This window comes from Amphiura filiformis, chromosome 9, assembly GCF_039555335.1.
Source record: "Amphiura filiformis chromosome 9, Afil_fr2py, whole genome shotgun sequence".
NCBI classification, from domain to species: domain Eukaryota; kingdom Metazoa; phylum Echinodermata; class Ophiuroidea; order Amphilepidida; family Amphiuridae; genus Amphiura; species Amphiura filiformis.
The window spans coordinates 63531928-63558971 of NC_092636.1; the positions used below are offsets into that span (position 1 = coordinate 63531928).

The following is a 27044-nucleotide window of genomic DNA, read 5'->3' on the forward strand; positions in this document are numbered from 1 at the left end:
CTTGACCTGTGTCACTCCTCGTGGGCTATTGTTTACTCTAGCATTTTATATTGTAAAAAAACTGTCGCCCCAGTCGGTCCAACACAATGTACCTATTGCTTTAGAGTTAACGGCTATGAAATGGTCCAATTTTTTTAAATAATTAACAATATAATAAATAAATTAAAATAAGACAATTCTAATTTACTCAATCCTCATGTAAAAATCAGTTTGGTCATATGTTGCCCCTTTCAAACTTCTGATCTATGAATAACCATTAGTCACTCTATGTTAAACGTTAAAGGGTGTCTCAGAAAAGAGCTGTTTAAGCAGATTGAAATAAGAGGCGTAAAAACACATTTGTTTAGCTTTTAGATTGAATTAATTCCGGTTATTGCAATCGCCTTTTTAAATACGGTTATGCTTTTATTTAAAACAGTTCACCGCGTGTGCTTCTATTTCTACCGATTATTGTTATAATTAAAATTAATTTCCCCAAGAAGCAAGTACATTATTCCGATATTTAATAAACAACATTTATTTCATAAACATAATTTAAAAATAAAGATATAATATTAAGAATGACAAGAAGGACATGTGAAAGAATACATATAAAAAAGGTCTCTTCAGGCGATTTAAGTAAAGCCTGATTTGAAAGCTAGAGAGATAGTATTAGGTGTGATTGCAAACCATTTACACATTACATCTGTCACTTCCTACCTTGATTGCCATTTGAGGAAATTTAGCAGCCACCTCGAATCTTAGTAATCACTCCTGGCACACGCAATAACCCGGTCAACACTTTCATCGTCTCAAGGATTAACTATTCAAATGCACTTCTAAGTGGCATTACTACTAATGACATGGCAAATCTTCAAAGTAATATCAGGTTACGTGAGCAAGGTTAGGACAGATTGATGCTAGGAACACTTATTAGTTATAATCTGTCAGGTGTATCTGAAACTGATGTGAAATTATGGACAGGCAAATACATGTAACTACTCCCCATTCTAGGATAAAAGAGTGACAGTTCAAAAAACATGTGTATTAGATTGCTTTGTAGCAAATGGGTGACTTTTAAAGATTTGCAGAAGAAAATTGGTCAGCAACAGGATGTTGTTTCAAATAAATGAATAATGGCAAGGCTAGTTTGAAAATAAAACTTACAGATTAACCATAATGCTACTTTAAGCCATACAACAAAAACGTATGTAATAAATACACCATGTACATCATGTACTCGTACATTGTATTAAATTTGTAAAAAGACGACTCTTTGAGAACAAATCCAATTTGGCCACCGACCTTTATTTACAATTTCCACCTGCATCTCACAAATATGCGTTCAACATGATTTTGATTTAATACTACAGGAATCTAGATTTACATTACCTTCACAAGTTCACATTGATAGAATTAATAAAAACGAGTTTTGTATATATTTTCAATTGGACGTTTACGTTCGTTTGGACGTTCATTTGTAACACTCTGCTCATTGTGGAACGCTGGGATGGAACGTCGATACCAATGTTGGAACTTCACTTGGAAGATGGCTCAAAAAGACAAAAATGTAGATGAGGTTGTGTGGATGTGTATGAAGAAAATATCAATCACTAACTAACATACTTTAAAGAAGTAATTCCTTCAACACGAAGTGAATTTGGAATCGACAAGTAGCCATATTGCAATTGCAGGAGGATCACAGTTGAAGGAACATTTCTTATCTTATTTACAAAAGTAAATTTATAATGGTTTCATCAGAGGATAGATCATGCAACACAACTTTTAAAAGTTGAATTTTAAAGGAAAACGGTAAAAAAAAACTAATGAAAAAAAAAAAATTAAACCATCAATTTCCATTACTTGTTTAAGTAGTATACTTTCGGAAAATCAATTCTCTGCTAAAAATAATGCATCTTACTTCTGCAAGGTGGCATAAAATTCACATATCTACCGTCATAATATGAACCGGCCTGAATATTGTTGGGAATGAAGCATATTTTAATGGCGTTAAGAGTACTCCCAGCGAGCTCTTTTAGAACCCGTTTTGTAGAGTCTGACCTTAAGCTCACTTCATAACCTTTCCATAAAATGGACGAATAACGCTGTCAGTGTATACCGTAGTTATAGACAATTGAATTTAGCTCGAAGGAGAGAGGGAAAGGAGGGAGACGAGAGAGAAAGAGAGAGAGGGAGATTTCAATAGAACAGGATCGAGAAAGGTAGAGGAGAGAGGACAGAAAAAGTATTTGCCCAATCGTATGATTAATTGTTACCCCGACTTCACACCTTTGTCTTTGAATTAACGCTCTTATAATTATATTCTAACATATTTAAGCTATCTTATAATGCGCAGTAATACGGGTATACTCATTAATTTATTTGTCTCTTAACATGCTTAATGTTACTTCAGTTATATACTAAGCCGATTTTCTTTTGCCAACCCTTTTTTATTTTATATCGTATGCTTGTTTCTTCTCATGAGGCCTGAAACTAAGTGAGTTTATAGGAGAAATTGATGACACGTGTCTATCATAATTATTTTAATAAGTTTTTTGGTTGTCAATCTTGTATGGTGTATCGTTACGTTATTCTTGTAGTATTGTTTCATTGTATCAGACAATAACGTTTGAGGCTAGAGCCAAGACTCTCTTTCTGTCTATGCAGGGATGTGATAACATAGGTTGCTCCGTATTAGTCAAACTCACTCCTATTTTTCCCGCCTATTACACACACAACATGAAAGTGGTTGCCGCCCGCCACACTAAGCACAACCTGTTAGCGCCTAACGATTATTTAGCTGCATCGGGTGAAACATAATCCGTGTTGAGTTAGAACGGCAAAGTGTAGAAAAACAGGTGTGTCGTCTGCTGATATTGGCGGATGATGCGCGGGTAATTGACAAACCGCTTACACTTTATTTGTCTTGCTATCTCAGGAAAATGTCTTATCAGAAATTGTGTTAAGGTACTTTTAGTCTTTACTTTGATTTGTCAAATCGTGCCCCTAGGGGTTAGGGAAAAGGGCGGGAATTAATAGGTTCGGTTATACATACTTGTATCAATGAAAATACTGTAAGCTTGCCTTATATATGACTTTAAGTAATTCAAAACATCAGAAGCAAATGATACGAGTTTGTTAGATTTTGTAAGGCTTTTTATTCATATATACAAATATTAAATTGAATTAAGTAAGGATGCAAGTGACGAAGATAAAACGGCTATACTTCCCTGCCAGCTTTACCGAACCTTTATATTCCCCAATGTGATGCATCACGTGATTGCAATATCTTCACGTGATATGGAATATCGTCAAAGGGATTTGCATGTAACGATTACGTAAAGCAACAAATGTGTAAATCATGTGAGTTTTGTCTGACTGCCTATAACCTTTCACAAAATGTAATGACGTTCACCGTTTAACATGATAAAATATGAAAACGCCATCCTTCTGAATGTCAAGAGTTGTATGTTTTCTATTAGGTGATTTAAAGATAAAAAAATGACTTTTTTGTGGCAGAAACATTAGATGCATTTAAAAAATAAGTGTTTTCTTATCACACTTTTAAAGGCATCAAGAAAACTTACACATCACTCGAGGTAACATAATCGATAATAGATATATATGTATTTTTGTTGAGTACTTTATAAGGATTTCAATTAATAAAAACAACCTTGTCCTTTATCATATTATATACGCGTTTATGTTGTTGAGTACTTTTCAAGGATTTCAATGAATGAAAACAACCTTCCCCTCATTACTTCTTAACAGCGTTATAACGATATCCTATTACTTATTGAGCAATAACGAATCGGATACTCTGACTTATAAAAGAAGGGCGGATTTAAAGAAATGCCTTTGAAAAATAACCATAAGACGTCAACATAAATCGACGGCAAATCAAATCCTCTACTAAATCACACAGTATTAGCTGGTATTATCGTTGTCGCGACATTGTTTGAAAAATATTATCAACATTAAGATTGGTTGAATCAGATTTGTGTTTATTTCTTACGAAAACTACACTATGCTACTCAGGAAGAATATGCCATGACAGTATTTGCTGAATCCCAGTTAATCATTGCTCGTCCTATATATTGATGAATCTTACGATGTCTGAAGCATATTTCGCTATAGCAATTTAACCAGTAGCTGTAAGTATCTCGGTGTAAAATTCAAATCTTTTCGGAACTACTAAATCTCTCGGGCTATGTCAATCATATAATTAGTAAAAGAACACATTGGGGACATTTCGAAACTATCAATGCATAAATAAGAAATTATTATATGTGCCTAATCTGCAATGACAGAAGCTGCTAAAAGGAGATTCGGAATTTTGAAAACGTAATTATAGGCCCCCTAATCATTTAATCGCAGCGTTATATTTTTGACACACATACTCTCTCTCCCCTCTCTCCCCCTCTCTCCCTCTCCTTCATTTCAACATTTAAAGCACGAATTGAATACTAGTATCAGTTTAAAAACATGGCAAGGTAAAACATAGAATTTGAAATGGATGTACAATGTACCCTTCGTTTGCTGACGACTCAAACCAAGTACTATTCCTATTTGATTTTGTTGCTGTGTCTGGCTAATGAGCAACAGTTTATGAACTATTCCGTTACAGGTTGCAAGCAGCCTGGAGGACATACACGCAGGTTGGCACCATCTATTTTATTGGTTTAGTGTTTGTTCAACAGAGTTCAACTCTGTGATTGGTATTCAAGGGTACGCCTACTTATCGGACCACGAAGCAGTTGTAGTTACCTCACCTTCGTGTTATAAATATGTTATTACTAGAGTGATTCGATATCATCAAATTTAGTATAAATCTCTGCATATTATATTGTCCTGTATACTTTATTCCTACCGGGTACTTGCATCAGATTTCCGGGTCGTGCGCCACTTAACCATCAACTGACTGGTCTGTGAGATCCGATGATGGACAAATGTCTTATTCTGCAGCATTTAATAGGTAAATGTGGTTTGCGGCTAAGATGGATTTGGCGAAATACAAGTTGCAAACCGATTGTTGGTGTGAAACAAGAGTAGCTGGTGGAAACGGTCGACCACTCTTTGCAATTGATCGCTGGGATGGCCTGCTGTATTAATGCACCTTATGAAAAGCAGAGGTCAGTTTTCTATCGTTGTTGTAAGGCGAGGTGTGTCAAGGCTTCCTCATCAGTGCCTCTGGGCACGCAAAATTTAATTTGCTATCGTAATCCAAAGGAAGAACCAATTTAATACAAGAAAATTATAAAATACAAGAAATAGGAATACAAAATATCGACCAATATATTACTTTAGATGCATGTTTCACACCACATATAGTCCTGCTTGGCCACATCTTACTGATTTATAGATTTCTTTGAGGTTCATGTAACATGTTATTTCGGAATCTTTCACATTCAACGAATAGGAGTCTCCTAGAGAAACATTAATATATATTTTACACAGAAGTCGCGCATTTTATTTATCACATTTTCCAAAGAAAATATTTAGAAACAAAAAAATCGGGCTTTTGTAATAATAAGAGTTATTGGATTTGATTACGTAAAAACGGTTTATATCTTAATTATGTAGTTTAGAAAATCGATCATCATCAAGGTTCTTCCAACTGCTGCGATCTTGGAACACGTATACACGTATTCTTCACTCTAACCGCATAATAATAAACCGTGGATGTCTGAAAAATAAACATTCATGTCAAAGAAAGGCTACTAGCCTTTGCAGCGGGTATTAATGAGTTAAACAATCCTAATCAGGCTACCAATTCACGGAAGTGGTATCAGCAAATCAAGATCATAATAGGAAATACAAAATCTGAATTCAGCATACCTGTCCCATGGGTAGGCGATGAACGATGATGATGTTACCATTAAAACAAGATCATTGATCTTGTTATCAAAATAAAGTAAATAGCGCCATCAATAGGTGGTATTAGGAGCGCAATGATTGGACAAAAACGGGTGCATGCATGCCCAAGTCTATAATAAATTAAAGTAAAGCAATTGCTATTTGAATAAAAAGCCGCTTTTTATTACCAGTCCTTCTAAACATTGCAAGTATCAAATTATAATATAATACTAGATTGCTTGATTGATCAAAATATAACCATAGTTAGAATGAGAAAGATGGCAAAATTCGCATATAAATAAGCTTGATTCAATTCAAACAGCCCATACCGTCTCTCTTGATACCATTTAACCATTTCAACAAATGTCCAAGCTATTTAAGGCATAGCAGACAATTCATAAGTTCCCTTGTGAAAATTGTATTTAATTTCGCACGGATTTAATGGGCAGTATGTTAACGATTTACGCTCGTCAACGGAAAGTAGAGTTAAGTACAAACGCTTTATTGGCAATATGATAGGCCAAAGGAAATATCAAAATTCCAGATCAATCACTACAGGCTAATAACCGATTAGTTGTTTGAACTAAACGATGTACCGGCTCATATTCCGTTTGCTTTCGTCTTCTTTACATCGCTCAATAGTCATGACAGTGCTTTTCTCTATCTTAAGTAGTGTTTACGTCCAGGACGAAATCGGTTTGGATTTGCACAAGTCTTATTTGACCAGTAAGATGGTCATTTCGGTATTGATTATTCTTACTGGCTATAAGAGTTCTTGATTATTATTTGTCAGAAAATGGCTAAAATGAGTAGACACTGTGTAAATGGCGAGCATCTTGTAAAATGAACATCTTGTAAAATGAGCACTTCTAATAGTTATGTACGTGTTCCACATCCTGGATGTATTTATTCTCATCAAGTGAAGTGCTTGACAGTCGAAAACAACCAAAATGTTTCAAAAGTTTTAAAAGAGTTATTGACGTTGTTCTTGTTACCTTTTATTGCTTCTGAAAAATGAGATAGTAAATAATATGCTCTTACACCAACATTTTACATAATCTTGTTTGACTGGCTTAACAGCTTGGTGAAGAAATGTTTCCCGTTGGGAAGAATTTGAAAAACGAACAAACGAACAAACAAACAAATAAGCAAGTAGTTATCTGATGTTTATATGTGGCAGTTATTCGTGCTCACAACTGCTGTTATCCGATCCCACGCCTACTTTAATATTTGTGTTTGAATGACTTTCTTTTTCTTTAATATTTGTAATTTATTAACTTGTTCTTTGTTTGTGTTTGTGATTAAAATGGTTAGTTTCCAAAAAGTAATTTTTCTAGAAATAAAAAGGTTAGTATTGTTATGATTGACATTTCTGATGACGAAAACATATGGTACACCAATAATAAAGTGATATAGACAGTGGGATGAGACAGCAATGCGGATTATGAGATATGAATACAAGTAATTTTTTTCGACTATAACTGTATGGTCTGTAAAAGATTTTGATTAATGTATCTAATCATTACTTTATTTTAGTCTTAAATTTTTCTCTTGTGTATTTTGGTATGATAGTATAATATGGCAAGGAGTGTTGGTGCGCACGAAATACAAGTACATAGTAAAAAGGCGAAAAAATAGTAAAGTTTCAGTGGCCCAGGACACAGTTTGGCGATTTCTCAATTCACTGATTTGATTAGAATGTGATGGAAAAAATTAGTGCATCTATTGAACGTCTTCCAGTCTTATAACGTCTATTAATTTAGCTGTATAGCAATTAAGTTTGACACAAGCGGAGCAGGATATGTCAAGTTCATTGGTTTATTAAGTCGTATCGGTCAAGGAGGTGTGACACCTAATTTATAAATCAGAGGACGTAACATATTGAACCACGTTGGAGTTTCCCATTACTGATGAATAGAGGAAATCAGCAAAAACAGTGCTAGTCTATACCGCAGCAGTAACATTATATTTGGATGACATGTTACTGAAAAGGTACTGTGTTTTCAAGTAACATGAGGATGACTGTAATAGATCTTGTTAAGAAGCCTAATACTCGTAGTTCTTTCATTACATTCCGTTTTTCTCTCTTTCTTCGTTAAGTGCAGTAAAAGATATACGACATGAAGGCAGGTTGTTTTGCACACGTATATCTATCAAGAAAGTGTAAAAACAAAACCCGATATCCTGATATTCTATATCTAGGTCGAAATTGTTGACAGAGAAAAGAACTGCGAGTCCTAAATAGGATTGTTATTTGTCAAACATTGGGGAAGCATATAGTTAGATATGATTATTTCTAACTTGGACACCTCAACAACTGACTCCATATAAACATCCCCCATACACCCCCACACACATGAACCTACACACGTGACCGGATTTTTCACAGGGCCAGATGGTTCCAAGCTCAGGGCCCCAGATCCAAAGGGCCCTACATTTTGGAGGATGAAAATAACAAATTAAAAACAAAAAGAAAAAGAAGAAGAATAAAAAGGACATCCGGAAAAAGTTAGTGAAGCATTTTTTTGCAATGAATGAGAAATATAGGTTTGAGAGATGGTGAGGGTGGGGCTGTAAGACGTGGATCCGGATAGCCAAGGGACTTAAATTTGAGACTGCCTAGGGCCCTGAATAGGGAATATTCGGCCATGCCCATATACTTCACCTTCACAGAATGAAACGGATTAATCGGATCATAAGCAACAATACAATATTCGGAACAAGGTCTTAGGGGACAAATATATCTGTTAATTACTTTCATCTCATGATTTGCAAGATGTCAATTCAATTTTCCGGTCATATCACAATATCATTTAAGAAAAACAGTGCACAATATGAACGATATGAAATTGATCTGAGGATGATTTCAAGTATTGTTTCGTTAGCTTACAAAGCATGGGGTTTCTTTATCAGTTGTTTTGAATGTATGGAATTAAACCAACTCGTGTCACGCGAAATAACAATCTGGTATGCTAGCTGGTTAAGACGGATTGATAAGACAATCCTGAATACGTACGAAAAGAAACGATCAATAACTGAAACATACGTTGACGGCCAAAGTGTGAGATTCTCCTCGTTTCAATTAGGAAACAAGAAAATCTTTAAAAATCAGCTATCAACAAAACCCATTACAAATTTACATGAAAGATGGATGAGTCGCTTTTCTAGAAGTATTATAACGCCACTGTTAGTGGTTTAAACCCATTCGTGGCATTTCTGGTTATGGTCTGTTACATTCTCCCTGCGCGAAATATGGACCAAAGTGAAAGATTGATGTTCATTACTAGACAGAAAGTGTCAAACTGTTTATAATGTGGGTTGTATGTTGCCCGTTTGACATCTCTAGGATACATCCCTAGAATTGGCATTCATTGCCCTTCCTACGGGGTATTTATGTTATTACTTGGTTTAAGTAACACGCCCGGTATAATCCATGATCATTGACCTTAGTACTAGGCTAAGGGCATTTTAATTTAAATGCAGCTGTAGTTTAACATTGTAACGTCATCATCAGGTTTTCTGCCGGGGTTTTCTACATATGTGACAATCAGTCACAATCTTTCGATGTATCTCTTGCAGTGTTATACATACATGCAGGACACATCGTATTCATGGTATTGTATTCTGCCCTCTCGCAATACTTTGTCATTGTGTACATACTTGCAACTTGTACTTAGAAAACACCCATCTTTAAACTATATGCTACACCTAAATCCACCCACGCATATAGCCTACATAAAAACGTACCTTACACCTACATCTTAGATCGTATCATTTGCTTATGGCGTCACGGCATCATTTACGTCAAGTCTTCCCTTGATTTCTTCTTTTCCGTACGATTGTATAACCTTTTCCTGGTTAAATAAGAGTTTGTAAGTCAAGATCAGTACAAACTTTATCGTGTTGCTAACAGCGATAAGTCATGTAAACTGGTGTTGTTGTGATATGTAGAGGATCGCAAACGTGATTAAAGTTGTAAATACATCCATGATCCATGCAAGAATCATTGCCGTTTCACGCAAAGCTGAAAATAAGACAATATCGTTACTCGTTAGTTTGTTTGAGTGATCTCATTTTCGGTGTACTTATAATTTGTTTTGCTGGCATTTACTTGCAATTTATTTGCATTGAGACATGCAGATACCCATTTGTTTAACAAGATTTATTTGATTTTCAATGGTTTATACGAGTACATTATAGTAGTATCATTAGAGAAATACATTCGTTGTGTTAAATATATTATTTACATAGAATATAAAAAGTAGTGGGCCTAATACTGATCCTTGAGGAACACCACAAATAATATCTTTCAGTTCAGATTTACAAGAATTAGCCTATATATAAAATAAAAACGCTATTCACTCCTTTTCTTTTTTAACGAATGAAAACAGGCTTGAGACATACATGAATAGCAAAACAATAAATACAATCTAGAGCCACTCGGCATACTTTCATTTAGTTTTAATGTGACATACAACTAGAAATAAGTTGTAACAGATGTTGAAATAAGTAACTTAAAATTAGAAAGTTGCTACTGCATTAGCAGAATAGAACAGTATGAGTAATGCAGAATGAATAAAATTGAAATTCATTTTTTGTTTGCATGGCATATATTATTTAGTTATTCATTACAATATCAGTATTGGTATATTGGTATATTTTCGTCTATGAACGATGTAATTTTTTATGAGAAATTTGTAGAAACATGGTCAGATTTGCACGTGAAAGGAGATATTGATATACCGTATGAAATCTAGAAGTTTTTGTTTGCATTTTTTGTTATATACGAGTGTAAGTTTGCATTTCAATTCGAATTAAATATGCATGAAGCATAATTATTGGTTCTCCAGTGTACGGCCCACTGATTGGCCAAAACGTATTCGCGCAGTGCAAGCGATTTAACATTAACCTCAGTTTCAAACGTTTTGATTTGACACCAAACATTGAAACGAATGCAACGTACGTGGCATGTTGAGATAATATCATAAGAAGTAGGTCAAACAACGCGTTTTTGATCATCTTGGATGTATTTTGTGATGTCAGTCGATTTGTCAAATAAACTTGAAATGAAATGAAATACAACAAAGTGCAAACTATTAAAGACAATGGGGAAACATGTTTCAGTCGGGATTATATGACGCCCACCTCAACAAATCCATGCATGCTATAACGTGATCAAATACTCTCATTTCCAATAGCATAATTAACCTCGTATTCATCAATTTGAAGTTGGGTCAGTATAAATGTTGCATACCATACACATTTGAAATCAATTTTGTGATTATTAAGCATATGAGAGTTAGTAGTTTGTGCACGGATAGATGCACATATTTGGGATCCTGTTCATTTGATATCAAATGATATAAGAAATATGCACTTGAAGCAAGCAGGTACCTGACTGACCTTCTCGTAGAACTCATACACTGGTCACGAATATGGGAAAATTACCCGGGGGGCACTTCAATATGAAATGGATATGGGTGTAGGGCTGGCACTTTCGCACTAAGGGGCATTCGGTGAGAGCAAAATGTAAAAAATATGGGGTCAATGGGCGAGAGCATGATTTTTGGCATTCGGTGAGAGCAAAATGTAAAAAATATGGGGTCATTGGGTGAGAACATGACCTTTTTTTAAATGGAATCTTTGGGTGAGAGCCAAAACAGCGCCACAACAACCTCGAAAATCGAATTTCTAGTTCTAAATGGCTTCAAATTTCATTCTTTTTTCAAAATAAGTAACAAAATCAGTGATAAATGAAAGTTGCTGTTCAAATTTAACTTGTAAGGGTCTTTGGGTGACAGATCAAATGGAAAAATAAGGGGTCTTTGGGTGACAGAGCATGTGTTCTTAAAAAAATATGGGGTCTTTGGGTGACAGCGATGCTGAAAAGGGGGGTCTTAACAGCCCTACATACGCGTCACCTCCAAAGTTGGAGTGCCCCCCCCCCGGGGAAAATTAAGCAGCGCTGAAGTTATTGCTCCTGTACTCGTATTCATATCACAAATTCTTCAAGTGACATCAAGTTGTACGCCTTAAGAGTAGTTTCAAGGCCTTCCTTTATTTGGATACATTGTGAGTTGGCAAAAGAAGTGTCCATAGCGTTCTAATATATTACGAATATAATTAAAGGTGGTTGACCTGAGCGATAGTTGCATCCCCCACTTTACCTAAACAATGAGATTTTATATCAGAGGAAAGCTCATTATGTTTATCATGACCCCAGTGAAATTGAAGACCCAAATAGACAAATTGTAAAAGCAGGTGTAAAGCCAAGCCCAGGAAATATTCTATTGGTCATTGTTATATACGCTTTGCTCCATAAAATCAAAATCTAGAGATCTAGAGAAATTTGACTCAATTTATAGGATCAAATTGTAGTAGGCTTTATTGAAGGATAGATTGACAGAATCGGACCATCCACCTTGATCATATCTAAAGATATTTATCAGTATGCTTCGACTATATTTATAAAAAAAGTATTTATAAATACGCACGTGACCACCTCCAAGCTGCTATAACAGCTAATAGACAGCGAGTCTCGAGTTGACTTCCTGTACATTTGAATGCAAGGCGATAAACAGCACGAGAATACTCTGCAGCAAAATTGTCTATTTTGTTCAACGTTGTGATTATATTGTAAACGTAAACGGCAAATACTTCCAAAATGTTGTTCTTGATAACATATTACAAATTCGGAATCCCCCTGTGTAATAATTTTGCTATTCAAAAGAGGATTTTTTTTCGAAATGGACCATGAAAAGTCCATATTGTTTCATAAAAAATCAAAAAACAAACAAACCAAGAAATTTGCAATTTATTTTGATGCTTTAATTGAATGAGAAATTGTTGTTTAAAAAGGACAGACTTGTTGCAGTCTAAAAAGTTTTTTTTATTGAATTATCAGTATTGTAACATGGTAGACTTGGAACAAATCTTAATTAATTTTTATTCTAGTAAAAGTAAGCAATAAAATGAGCAGAAATTTGCATAAATTTGGATTGGTAATGATTAGTAATATTAAATCCTACAAGTGTATCACAGATGGCAGATATCAAAAATTGTTTAAATGATTTTAAACAGCATTTTTATATAGAAAACCTGGCATCACTTTCAGTGATGTGCGCCCTTATGTTAATTTGCTCATGCGATATGGACGATGGTGGAATTCAGCACCTTTGAAGAACTAGCGTTTGAACTTGAAAATCAGTGTACTATGAAAGCCGAATAGATTTCATTATGGAATTTGAATGTCTGTGATACTAGTGATGTGAGTAATTATGATTGTGTGTATTGGGGGGTACATAGACCTGTCCCACCTGTATGTTCAGTAAGCTTATAGATTTCATGCACGTGAAAATGCAATGCTGTTGTTAATGCACTTGTCAATAGAAACCCTGACCCTGTGATACTAGTGATGTGAGTAATTATGATTGTGTGTATGGGGGGGATACATAGACCTGTATGTTCAGTATTTAAGCTTATAGATTTCATGCACGTGCAAATGCAAGGCTGTTGATAATGCACTTGTCGATTGAAACCCTGACCCTGTGATACTAGTGACGTGAGTAATTATGATTGTAGGGGGGGGGGTGCATAGGCCCGTATGTTCAGTAGTTAAGCTTATAGATTTCATGCACGTGAAAATGAAGACTGTTGATAATGCACTTGTCAATTGAAACCCTGAGTCCCTGACACATTCCAACCCCTGCCTGCAGTGCAGAGTACCCGAAAAAAATAGCCGGGCAGTTTATAACAGACAGGCATTGACACAAAATTTGTCCCTGTAGGGCCGGCCATGTGTTGTTTCCCGTCGGTCCGGGACTTGGCCGGGAGTTTTAACATTTTTGAAATTTAGCCCTGGTATAAGTCCCAGCCACCCTCTCCCTGGTGCCCTGGCCATAAGGGGGGGGCTGAAATTCACAGCTGCATATAGCCATATCTTTGATAACATGGACAAGTATAGTGATGATGTACATTATACAAATGATGAGATATCCTCTAAATAGGCACAATTTTACGGCTTTACCAGACGCGTAATGTTGCGAGTAAATTAAACGCCATTTTGTGCGTAGGACGTTGCAATTAAAAAAACTGCGATAATTTAAAATGACTGCAATTTGCAATGAAAAGCAAACCACCAAAAATTTCTCATTTGTAGATGTACACACATTGGTATGCATATAGCCTCTGGCATTGGCCAATTTGTCCTTGTACTATAAAAAGACCATGCACATTCTTCATATGAATCACAGGCCTATATTCACATAACCATACATGTACCTGTACAGACGTACACACAACCACACAAACAACCGGTAGCTGTAAAAGACAGAAAACAGAAATGACAGAAATGACAGAAAAGACAGAAAAGTTTGGAGTTATGAATTAGAGAGTAGTTATTGATAGTAATGAATGCAAATGAGTGAGAATGAGTCGAAATGAATCTGTTTGACCATACACTCTATGTGGTCCTAATGTAACACTGTCACAGAAGTCTGGACTGTGCCTCAAAGCATGTTTTAAATGGTCTATGCTCTAACCCAGAAAGCCTTGACCAGCTGCAGGACCTGCTGATACACAGCCCAGCAGGTTCGTTTTGCATACCTGCATATTTTTAGAGTTTCTTAGTGGGGCAGTGAGTATAAGCTACTTTATTTGAAGTGCATGTGATGTTGGCGAGAACTTTGTGGTGGTGGAGTACATGGAGAGGGGTGGATGCTGATCCCCACAAATAGACTACAAATCATCACAATTAGATTTTATTACCTTTTACTATTTATATGGCACAACAAATTGTGATAAAGCAGAAGACACAATTGAAGACTCTATATCCATTCCAAAAATAAGCAAAGTTCACAAGTTACCCACAATTAGATGAAAAAAATTTAATAAAAAAGTCTAGGCCGGCTGAAAAGCTGCCCCTTTTCCCCTGACGCCCCCACCCCCCGTTGGCCATGCCACTGTTAATCTGAGTGCATGAAATGGTGAAAGTAATCCGTGCACGGACATGGCAAGTAAGAAGGCATTCATGAAGCTGAAAATAAGGGTGGCACTGTTAAGGTGCCTGTAGCTCAAAAATTTGTTTAATTACAGAAACTAAATTTCGTCACATTCGTCCAAGTTTGATGGCAATCCAACAATCTGTACTCGGATGACCTTGACCATTATCGGCATGACCTTGACATGACCTTGACAATTTTTGGCACCCGATGGTAGTCGCATCCACCAAGTTTGATGGCAATCCAGCAAACTATCAATTATTAATGGGAACATGCACCTTTAAACATTAACTCCCAACATTTTAACTCCCATAGCTTCCTGACAACTCCCTAATTCATAACTCCAAACTTTTCTGTCTTTTCTGTCATTTCTGTCATTTCTGTTTTCTGTCTTTTACAGCTACCGCACAAACAACTGAATTTTATCCAAGGTAATTGCAGACCCCTCCTACATACGGTACCCTATAACCCTAAACCCTAAACATGGGCCATAACACTAACCGTAATTCTAATCCTAACCCTAATCCTAACCCTAATCCCAACCTTAACCCTAACATACCCTTAACAGGCAAACCCTAATCCTATATCAATTCCTAACCTTAGTCCAAATCCTAATTATATAGCCTTGTGCACGCTCTCAAAATGTAAACAAGTGCCGTTCTTCTTTGACCGAAACTGCATGTAGCTGAGCGCATGCATGTCATGGCCATATCTGTAATCGCCATAGGGAAGCAACAACATATACAAGATTAAGCCTTTTTAAAATGAAATTTTATGCACACCGAGTTTTATCGGCTAAATACGCACAGTTATGCCGTTTGAAATGACGCGTCAATTATTTGTAATTTGTGACGCATCGTGAAATGGCGAACACATCCAACGAACCATTGATTAGCAAAAAGCCTGCATTTAATTTAAACAAAATATAATTTAATTTTTCCCAGATGTTCATTTAATTTTTGTGCATTAGCATTCTATTCAGTAGGCAAATTTCCCAATACTACAATGTACTACAGTACACACATAACCTATGATTCTGCATGGGCATAGATGCTTGTTATGTAACACCTTTTGTAATTTACACCCTTAATCCAAGGTTATGAATATGAAATGAGGGCTAGCTGTTTACATTGTCTGTTTGCATTGCAATGGACCTGTGATTTTGCACAATGGATCTTGTTATTGCATGCTAAAAATATCCCATGTTGTCTAAATGGAAGAATGTTTTATAAATGGGGGGGTGCCCTAAAATTACACCCACAATCATACCCCTAATCTAACCATCGCAATAACCCTTTAAATCCTATATGTACCTCTAACGTATAGCCGTCCCTAATTCTAAACCCTAACCTAATTTTGAAGTCGACGCCCTACGTCGCGAAATGACAACCGCGTACGTCTAGAATAGCGTCGAAAGCGAGACGCGTCCAGCAAAAATCACGAAACACGTATAACTCCCATCGTTCCGCTTCCGCGGCGCCGTGCGCGCGTCGATAGACGACGACGTCGTCGTCGTCGATAAACTTGAACTCTATGTCCGAACCCCAACACAAAATACAAAAATATTTTTAAAAAATCATCAAAATATATTGCATGTGCAATTCCTATTTTTTTTTTTTTTTTTTTTTTTTTAACTTTTAACTTAAAAAATGAACTTTTTCCTGGTCCACTTTGAAAAAAAATCATGTTTCAATTAGTAATTAAATTTGACGATATTTATCCTTTTCTGTATAGTGCTAGATGACACGAGGATTTGGTCACGCTTACTGGTCTTGGTGTGTCGTACCCGTGGGTTACGTGCGTATTTATAAATACGTATTTATAAATATAGTCGAAGCACACTGTTAATTAGCTTTCTAATTGCTCCGAGCTACTTCCGAAGGTAAACAAGGTTTTGCGCTAGAATATTGTCATTTTTCCTTACGGTCAGTGATGAAAGGAAAGAGACTGTTATTACTATTGTAATTATAAGATTAGTGACAAATCAAAAATAACTTAATGTCATGAACATTTGACGTGTGCATTATTGCAAAACGAATAAATTGACAGTAGGAAACTCACGATAAGCCACATACTCACAACGAGGACCTCACTAACAAATACGCAGTTGTTTATATCAACCCATCCTATCAGCGGCGTTGCGTCATAGAGCACGGGGGCACGTGCCCCAAATTAGTTGCAAAATTTAGGAAATCCCATAGGAAAATTGCCAAAAAATGGCTTGTGCCCCCCCCCCCATCAGACCCGGTGCCCCCATCATTGACGCTGGACTCGCTTCCCCACCCCCACCCCATATGATGACCCACGCTACGCCACTGCACCATATACACACCTAACTTCATAAAACCACAACATTTCACATAGCAACTGGTTTAAACACAATAAATAGTTCAAACATATATCTTGAAATTAATGTACATTTTCTCAATCTCGTATCTCCTTGGAAACAATGTAAACCATGGTTCGTTCTCCATTCAGGAATTTTATACACCCTGTAAACTTGATATTCATATGAATTTACTCGAGCCCGCATCTCCTTGCAAAAAATATTTGGAGATATTTACCCGTTTGCATGGTAATATGTTTTGATAAGGAATCCTACATTGTATGCTGGTCAACTTAATACTAATGTGGATATTTTCTCAACCGTGCATGTCGCTGCAAATTGTTGATAAGGAAATGTTACATATCCTGTTAACGTATGGTATTAATTGTGTTATGAATGAAACTTACGAGTCCCGTCAACCATTTCTTTGGTGAAAAAATCATACCATTAAAGCCGGCCGACGGACCTCAACGTTTCACGGGGAATGACTCGCTGAACAATTGACAAAGAAAATTGTTGATGGGATGCATTAAGAAATCCTATATAATCGTTATAACTTTGATACTAATGTATGTTTTATCAATCCTGGATCGCCTTGACAAAATAAATTTGTAAATTGCTGATATGGTAATGTGCTATATTGAAATATCTTACTAGCAAATTTGATGCTAATGTGCGTTTTCTCAGTCCTGGATCGCCGTGCAAAAAGAAATTTGTAAATTGATGATATGGTAATGTGCTGTATTGAGATATCTTACATATCCTAGCAACTTTTATTCGAATGTGTATTTTATCAATTCTGGATCGCCTTGCAAAAAAAATTGTAAATTGTTGATTTTGGTAATGTGCTGTATTGAAATATCTTACTAACAACTTTGATGCTAATGTGCGCTTTCTTAGTCCTGGATCGCCGTGCAAAAAGAAATTTGTAAATTGTTGATATGGTAATGTGCTGTATTGAGATATCTTGCATATCCTAGCAACTTTGATCCTGGATCGCCTTGACAAAATAAATTTGTAAATTGCTGATATGGTAATGTGCTATATTGAAATATCTTACTAGCAAATTTGATGCTAATGTGCGTTTTCTCAGTCCTGGATCGCCGTGCAAAAAGAAATTTGTAAATTGTTGATATGGTAATGTGCTGTATTGAGATATCTTACATATCCTAGCAACTTTTATTCGAATATGTATTTTATCAATTATGGATCGCCTTGCAAAAAAAATTGTAAATTGTTGATTTTGGTAATGTGCTGTATTGAAATATCTTACTAACAACTTTGATGTTAATGTGCGTTTTCTCAGTCCTGGATTGCCTCGCAAAAAGAATTGGTAAATTGTTGATATGGTAATGTGCTGTATTGAGATATCTTACATATCCAAGTAACTTTGATGTTAATGTGCGTTTTCTCAGTCCTGGATTGCCTCGCAAAAAGAATTTGTAAATTGTTGATATGGTAATGTGCTGTATTGAGATATCTTACATATCCAAGTAACTTTGATGTTAATGTGCGTTTTCTCAGTCCTGGATTGCCTCGCAAAAAGAATTTGTAAATTGTTGATATGGTAATGTGCTGTATTGAGATATCTTACATATCCAAGTAACTTTGATGTTAATGTGCGTTTTCTCAGTCCTGGATTGCCTCGCAAAAAATTTTTGTAAATTGTTGATATGGTAATGTGCTGTATTGAGATATCTTACATATCCAAGTAACTTTGATGTTAATGTCAGGCGTTTTCTCAGTCCTGGATTGCCTCGCAAAAAAAATTTGTAAATTGTTGATATGGTAATGTGCTGTATTGAGATATCTTACATATCCAAGTAACTTTGATGTTAATGTGCGTTTTCTCAGTCCTGGGTTGCCTCGCAAAAAGAATTTGTAAATTGTTGATATGGTAATGTGCTGTATTGAGATATCTTACATATCCAAGTAACTTTGATGTTAATGTGCGTTTTCTCAGTCCTGGATTGCCTCGCAAAAAGAATTTGTAAATTGTTGATATGGTAATGTGCTGTATTGAGATATCTTACATATCCAAGTAACTTTGATGTTAATGTGCGTTTTCTCAGTCCTGGATTGCCTCGCAAAAAGAATTTGTAAATTGTTGATATGGTAATGTGCTGTATTGAGATATCTTACATATCCAAGTAACTTTGATGTTAATGTGCGTTTTCTCAGTCCTGGATTGCCTCGCAAAAAGAATTTGTAAATGGTTGATATGGTAATGTGCTGTATTGAGATATCTTACATATCCAAGTAACTTTGATGTTAATGTGCGTTTTCTCAGTCCTGGATTGCCTCGCAAAAAGAATTTGTAAATTGTTGATATGGTAATGTGCTGTATTGAGATATCTTACATATCCAAGTAACTTTGATGTTAATGTGCGTTTTCTCAGTCCTGGGTTGCCTCGCAAAAAGAATTTGTAAATTGTTGATATGGTAATGTGCTGTATTGAGATATCTTACATATCCAAGTAACTTTGATGTTAATGTTCGTTTTCTCAGTCCTGGATTGCCTCGCAAAAAGAATTTGTAAATTGTTGATATGGTAATGTGCTGTATTGAAATATCTTACTACTGTCTGTTCAATTAGTTTAGATTCTTGAATTTTTAAGATATTTGAAAAAATAAAAAATTGTGGTTAAAGTCATCAAAGAAAAGTGTTAGCACAGCCTTAGACCTAACGTGATTTATACTTTTCGAATTCCAAAGTTCAATTAAAAACCCCATTTTTTAGTTATAGCCCTTTAAAGATGATATTCCCATAAAAAATCTAATTTTGGAATTCTTAATTTCATGGTATTTGACTGTGGGACTAAGTGGACGTTCAAATCCTTGAAAGTACTGACTAAAACGAGGTTTATTTAATCAATAATTAACAATTGACGCGATTCCAAATACAGCGCGCCACCTACGATCACGCCTGGCTGATCTACTTCGCGCAGAGCATCATGGGTAAAAGTCGACATCCATGAGTCGTCGCGTCGACGATGAACCATCGACCCTGGAAACAGAAACGAGTGTTGCTATCGATTACTCAAATTTGCTTATTTACGTTGATGATGATCAGCTGTTGATTCAACCCTCCGACGGTTTTTTTTCATTCCTGTCTCCTTTTTAAAGTTAATTTCGACAGTCATGGTTTAGGCCTACCTCTGTTCAGAGTGTTATGCCTATTCCCACACAACCTTATTTTCAAACTTTTCCGAACTTTCCGAGGCGCTTGGGAAAATACTTTAGGCTCTCGTTTACAAGAAAAGAAAACACTTTCAAGTCTTTAAGCTTTGTTGTAAGTAGGCCTATAATAGACTTGATTAAAAAATATGATAGGGGATAGGCCTACTTCATGCATATATCCTTAAAAAAATTTAAACCTTGTTTGTTTTAAGTAAAGTAGGCCTAATTCTCAATATTTAGAATAACGAAATATTCAATACATATTTTAACAGCATGAACAGCGTAAAGCATTTATTTTTTTAATATGGTTTTTTTCTGCCTCCTTTATAAAGTTTATTTCGACAGTCATGGTTTAGGCCTACCTCTGTGAATGTTCAGAGTGTTAGGCCTATTCCTACACAAAATAATGGGCATCAATTAAACCCTTATTTTCAAACTTTTCCGAACCCGATCCGAGGCTCTTGGGAAAATTAGGCTCTCGTTTACAAGAAAAGAAAACACTGAAAAATATGATTGGGGATAGGCCTACTTAGACCCTCATGAATATATCCTTAAAATACCCACAATTTTTAAACCTTGTTTGTTTTAAGTAAAGTAGGCCTAATTCTCAATATTTAGAATAACGAAATATTCAATGCATATTTTAACAGCATGGACAGCGTAAAGCATTTATTTTTTTAATACGATTAAAACGTTTTCGAATTTCAAATGTACTCTATTCCTATTCAACCATCTACGGCTAAAACTCGATGTCAAAAATGTTGATGTCTCTGATGCTGATCGACCATCTAGGCCTATAAACCCGATGTCAAAATGTCAATTTTCGAGTTTGGGTACATTGTAGGCCTATAATAATAGCAAATGCTTTTGATGCAAGACAATTTCAAACAGAAAATTTAATCTAAAACGCAAATTCGTGCCTTTTTTATTTCTTGTTTGGATAACTTTTCCCATAATTATTACCATGCGTGATACATGATTAAGATAAAAGCTTTTGGTTTTCAAAAATGTTTTGAACGCTTGTCTTATTTTTTTTCCTAACCTAGGCCTATTGATGTTTTACATTTATAACCTTTTTACAAACTTGAATAGATATGAATTAATGGTTTTAAAGCATTTTTCGAGTGACGTTTGAAACACTCTTTGTAGCATGATGTAGGCCTACTGTATGACCACGAAAGGTCGTAGATTTAGAAGCTATTTCCTTCGATATATAGCCCTATAAACAAAACACTTTGGCCCCAATGTATAATGTCGGGAGAAAATATATACTTGCACTAAACAAATAAACCTGTTAATTTTTAAAATAAACTCTCGTGGTGCAGTTCTGTCAACAAAATTACATAGGCTCAGCCCGCTCAATAAATTTGGTGCGGGGGCTCGAATAGACCTACCCTTCTGTCTGTGTGAATAGGCACGTTTTCATTTTCATATAGGCCTATAATGGCCTCCGAACTACATTGTTAGTTAAGTTATCTTGTTTGTGTCAAAAACATCAACTGCAAATTGTCCCTTATTGTACAGTATATCCTTCACCGTAAATCGGAGTGTGTGTGTGTGTGGGGTGTCCCGGTTCGCCCTTCAGTTTCAAATGAAGCAGGCCTAAACAATGCGTTCACCCCTCCAATAAAGTCCATCCCCAGATTTGACCTCTTTACTTTGTAGGTTGAGTCCTTGATCCATGTGCCTGATCCATTATTTAATATGCAAGAAATGTCGACCCTCCGAATTTAAACCTTTCCAATTTGGCCAAAGTCAGTGCCGTAAAGGATGGGCTACACTACAGTTCAGTTCTTTTCACAGTGTTGACTTATAATTTCATGAGAAAGAAAAGGAAAATGGGAAAGATTTTAATCTTTTCCATTTTCTTTTTCTTTTTAAAAAACATGTATAGGCCTAGGCCTAGGTGTTTAAAATTGTCCAATTGAATTAGTCGAAAAGGTTTTGATTTTTCAATGTTGTGCCGACCGATAATATGACTAAAAAGAAACTCATTCCAACCAACGTGTGCTATTTGGGAGTAGGCCTAGGCCTACATTAAGAGTAAATTTCCTTGGGTTATGAATTATTAAAGGGGAAAGATGAAATAAAGATGGTATCATGACATGCAAGAAAGCGGAAGTAAAAATAAAATATGAAAAATTAAAAGAAACATGAATTAATATTAAAATCGGACATGACAATTGTCAAATTTAAACCTTAATTGTGACACGATCTGGTTCATGGGGGCCAAAGGAGGCATTTTTGAAAATTGTGTAACCATTACACGTACAATAGGCTATCATTTTAAACTGAAAACACCAAAGGTCTAGAATACTTGGTTCTAAAGTTATGAAGTTTTTTCATGCACATTTTCTTGATATGCCTTAAAATAATGATCTTTTAAAATTCATGTACTCTTTTGCAGTTTGAAACTTTCTTCATCTTTATTATTATGCTAGAACTCTATGAGGTATTGTTGAACTTATGCATTAAAGTCTCAAATTGAAATATTAATAAAAAATAAATGTTATTTTTATGCGGTAGGCTATGCCTACAAAGTGTTTTTATTGCGATCGTAATTTTTAAATGTTTGATAGTATTAAATATAATTAAAAATACAAATTTAGGCTAAAAATAAAATAAGGACAAATCAAACAATTACAAATAACAAAAACGGCAAACCAATGTGATGCATGTTTACAAGTAATGAGTAGGCTATTAAGAATCTTTTTAAAATTTACTTGAATTTCTTTGCTGTAGGCCTATCCCGCGCGGCGGGCCGCTAAGCGCCTTCGTGCAAAAAATACATCATTTTTAGAAAATGTAGGCCGATTACAAAAACGCAACACCTAGGCCTATAGTATGGATGTTCTTAAGTATGCTGGTGTTATATTATTATCGTATTGAACAAACAATAAATTCAGAAAGAATTAAAACAATTTATTCTAATAACTAAAATAAAACCTATGCGTTTTCCATTAAAAAGGACAGGCCTAGGCCTATACTTCGCATTGACTAGGCTCGCGCGTATCGGGCTGAAAAGCATCGTAAAGTTTAAAAACAAAAAAGGGCGGTTTTAGAAAATGGGATAACAAAAAGTTAACACCCAGTATCAACATCAAGTTTGCGGGTTTTAGAAAAAGACATATGTGAATATCAAAGTGCAATATTTCACTTTAACACAGAAAATCTCAAAAAATTTCAAAAAGTACTACAAAACATTGTGTTTTTAGAGTAATAATCACAAACATGGTCAGCTATGGTTGATGAAAAAGGATGTCGACCCCAGACACGGGAAATGCAAATTTTCACTGCCGTCGTTGGTGGCGCGCTGTATTTGGAATCGCGAGAATTGAACTATGGTAAAAACCTATTCAATCCTGTGTAAGGCAGGAAACTAATTAGCCCATTACTCAGTATAGCAATTTGGCAAAAATATCCAGGTATCATTTACAAAATTATCCATATCTTGACAAGTATTCATGCTGTGTATATAATTTTGGTATCATTTTATAGCTTATTGTCTTACATTATTGGCTTACATTATTGGCTTACATTTTTATTTAAATCATGAAATGTCATAAATGCGACTTGTTCCTGGTTTTGTCAGAACGGGTCACAAATAAGAAAAACTTGTATGAAACGAAATACCGTAAAACCTCGTCTACAAGCATATAGTGTGTTTTTGATGAAAGATAAAATTAAAACGAGACAGCCGTAAACATGCAAGTATGCCAATATAATAGATTGGTCTTACAATAGTACTTGTTTGTATAATGCTTGTATCGGTAATTAATTTGCTCAAACACCATATAGTTTTGTTGATGGATGGCGTCTAGCTTAATTTAGCTTTCATCAAAATCACTCTACATGCTTGTAGACGAGGTTTTACGGTAATGCAATAAATAAGACTCGAGTTATGTACAACACAAATCCCTTCGTATCCTCTGTCTAGAGACAAACATCTGTAAGCGATCGCCAAGTCTAACCAACTAGAGTAGGCTGATTACTTAGAGAAATGTAGATTAGTTGACCAGCTACTTAGTGAAAAGGTCGCCAATCCTAAACGGATGAAATAGATTAAGAGGTTTGTCATAGTTAGAATACTAAAGTTCACTCAGTTGTGTGAATGCGTGTGCATGAGTTGAATGTTTAAACATGTTAAAGTCACATAAACACTAACATACATGTATTGGTTCAATCTTGTGAAATAAATTGTTCAATTGCTTCGGTTAAGGGCTGGGGTATGAACGTTTGGACAGTATTTATTTTGGGACATCAGAGCACATCAGACATATCGAATTGCATTCTGAATACGAAGAATGTCATTCTGATATCAAATAATTTTGATTTTTGAAATTCGCAATTTAATACACATTTTATGGCAAATCATTAAAATTGATATTTTTGATATTTAACAGTACTTGAAGTAAACTTTATAAATCTGATGATTTATACTTAAAGTGTATGTAGGTGGGATGAAAAGCCGACGATCAATTGAAAATTTTGACCTTTCGTATTGAAGATATGGATTTTTTTCCCAAAACACCAAAAAAAATTAGGTCTTTTTGGGAAAAAAATCCATATCTTCAATATGAAAGGTCAAAATTTTCAATTGACCGTCGGCTTTTTCCTCCCTGCTACATACACTTTAAGAATATATCATTAGATTTATATAATTTACTTCGAGGACTGTTACATATCAAAAATTTGAAAAATATCAAATTTTTATAATTTGTCATAAAATTTGTATTATATTGTGATTTTCAAAAATGAAAATTATTTGATATCAGAAAGACATGCTTCGTATTCAGAATGCAATTCGATAGGTCCGAGGTGCTCTCATGTCCCACAAAAAATACTGTCGAAACGCAATATACGCTCATTTTAGATCCCTTAATGAGAGAAAGTAATCATTAGCATGAACGATCGCCGTTGGTTGCTCAGAAAGTACGATAGTTTGTCGGGCAAATATAAATATCTCATCCTTTAATTTTAAGGCAATGAAAAAAAAAATTTTACAGGCCCGACCGACCCAGATTTATCGTTTTGGGAGATTGTTACTTTTTGCTAAAATCATGTAAAATCAACCGTTTTGTTGCCAAAATTTATTGATTTTGACTGAAAATATTTGGAAAAAAATTCAGAACATTTTCAAAATATGTTTGCAAAAAAAAAAAAAAATCCCGTCTGACCGACCCTATTTGACCCCTTAGCGGTAACACTTTAAATACATAATAAATGTTAACGAAAGTATAACATCACTTTGGGAATGAAGTTTGCCGGTATTCTGTTGTAAATAATGGTTTTGATGCATTAATAAGATTGTGATCACTCCGAAGCTTGACAGTAAAATTCATTGGATTTTTGGGGAGCGGCTTTCTGTTGTCTGTTTTCTATGTTTGTTTTTTTATCTTCAATTTATGTTTCTTCCTTTTCTATCCACTTATAAGCCAGCATAAGCTTGTTCTTTGTTGCTTATCTTCAATTGTGTTTCTTTCTTTTCTTTCCACATATAAGCCAGTATGCCTGTATAGGCTTTTTAGCCCGGCTAAAGCATTTTGCTTGAGCGTGGTCCCATCAGGACCAAAGTGCCTATCCGCACGTAAGTAAACAACCGTTATATGTTTGCTACAGGTTTGAAACCAAGGCATGATCAGGAAGAATGTAAAGGAAAGGGCTTAAAAATAATTTCTTAAGGGTTACTTTGCTTTGATGAACGATAGCTATATTTTTGTCTGGACTATGCACAGTGCTGTTTCTACAATGGTTCCTTTTTCGGTAATTCCCATAAGCCCTTACAGGTAGACCTGAGATGTTGTCATTTTATGTCGCTTTATATTATAGCGAACATCGTTACTGCGCATTCATGTGAAAGCCGTGAAGTTCGCAGTAACAATATGCGCGTCGGCGTAATGACACCAGAGGTCTACCCGAAATGGTTTATGGAATTTATCGAAAAGGTGCATTCATCCCGTTACATCACCATTCCTGCGGTAACATGAGAATGAAAATGATCACGCTGTATGAAAGTGCACACATCACAACACGAAATATAATGAAAATTGATTTTTTTGTGTTTCATAAATTATACATAGTGCTACACAGACACAAGCACCCATCAGCCCCACAATAAAAATGTAAATGCGATGAGGATGGGATTCGAACCCACTCGGCCACCACGTCATTTTATTATACATGCTGAATTATTGTTCATTATAGTTTATACATGTAGGTCTACTTTAAAAACAAGAAAAATATATCGAAGATGGGATTCAGACCCACGCTGATCACTTATTCAAAGAAAAACAGAATCGACGAGTATGGGATTCAAAAAATGTAAATGCGACGAGGATGGGATTCGAACAAACGCGTGCAGAGCACAATGGATTAGCAGTCCATCGCCTTAACCACTCGGCCACCTCGTCAGTACACATACGCAGATTTGAATAGTTACTTCATATATTGCAAAATTAGCTCATAATCGGTACTATGATAATGATAATGATAATGATACTAACATAATGCTACTGATAGCTATTAATAGCTCGATAATCAAACTGTAATGAAGAAATAATAGTAACGCACGTAAATAAACAACCGTTATATGTTTGCTGCAGGTTTGAAACCAAGGCATGATCAGGAAGAAAGTAAAGGAAAGGGCTTAAATAATTTCTTAAGGGTCAATTTGCTTTGATGAACGATAGCTATTTTTTTCTGGA

The 27044-nt window shown here is 35.4% G+C and overlaps 1 protein-coding gene and 1 non-coding gene across 3 annotated transcripts in view; one reads left to right on the plus strand and one right to left on the minus strand.

The window, feature by feature from the left end:
- Window positions 1–27044, plus strand: part of LOC140161303 (cholecystokinin receptor-like) — a 346691-nt gene that overhangs the window by 260221 nt on the left and 59426 nt on the right. The gene's annotated exons all lie outside the window — the stretch shown is intronic.
- Window positions 26669–26750, minus strand: Trnas-gcu (transfer RNA serine (anticodon GCU)). The gene has a single exon. It is a non-coding gene; the product is annotated as a tRNA-Ser (tRNA).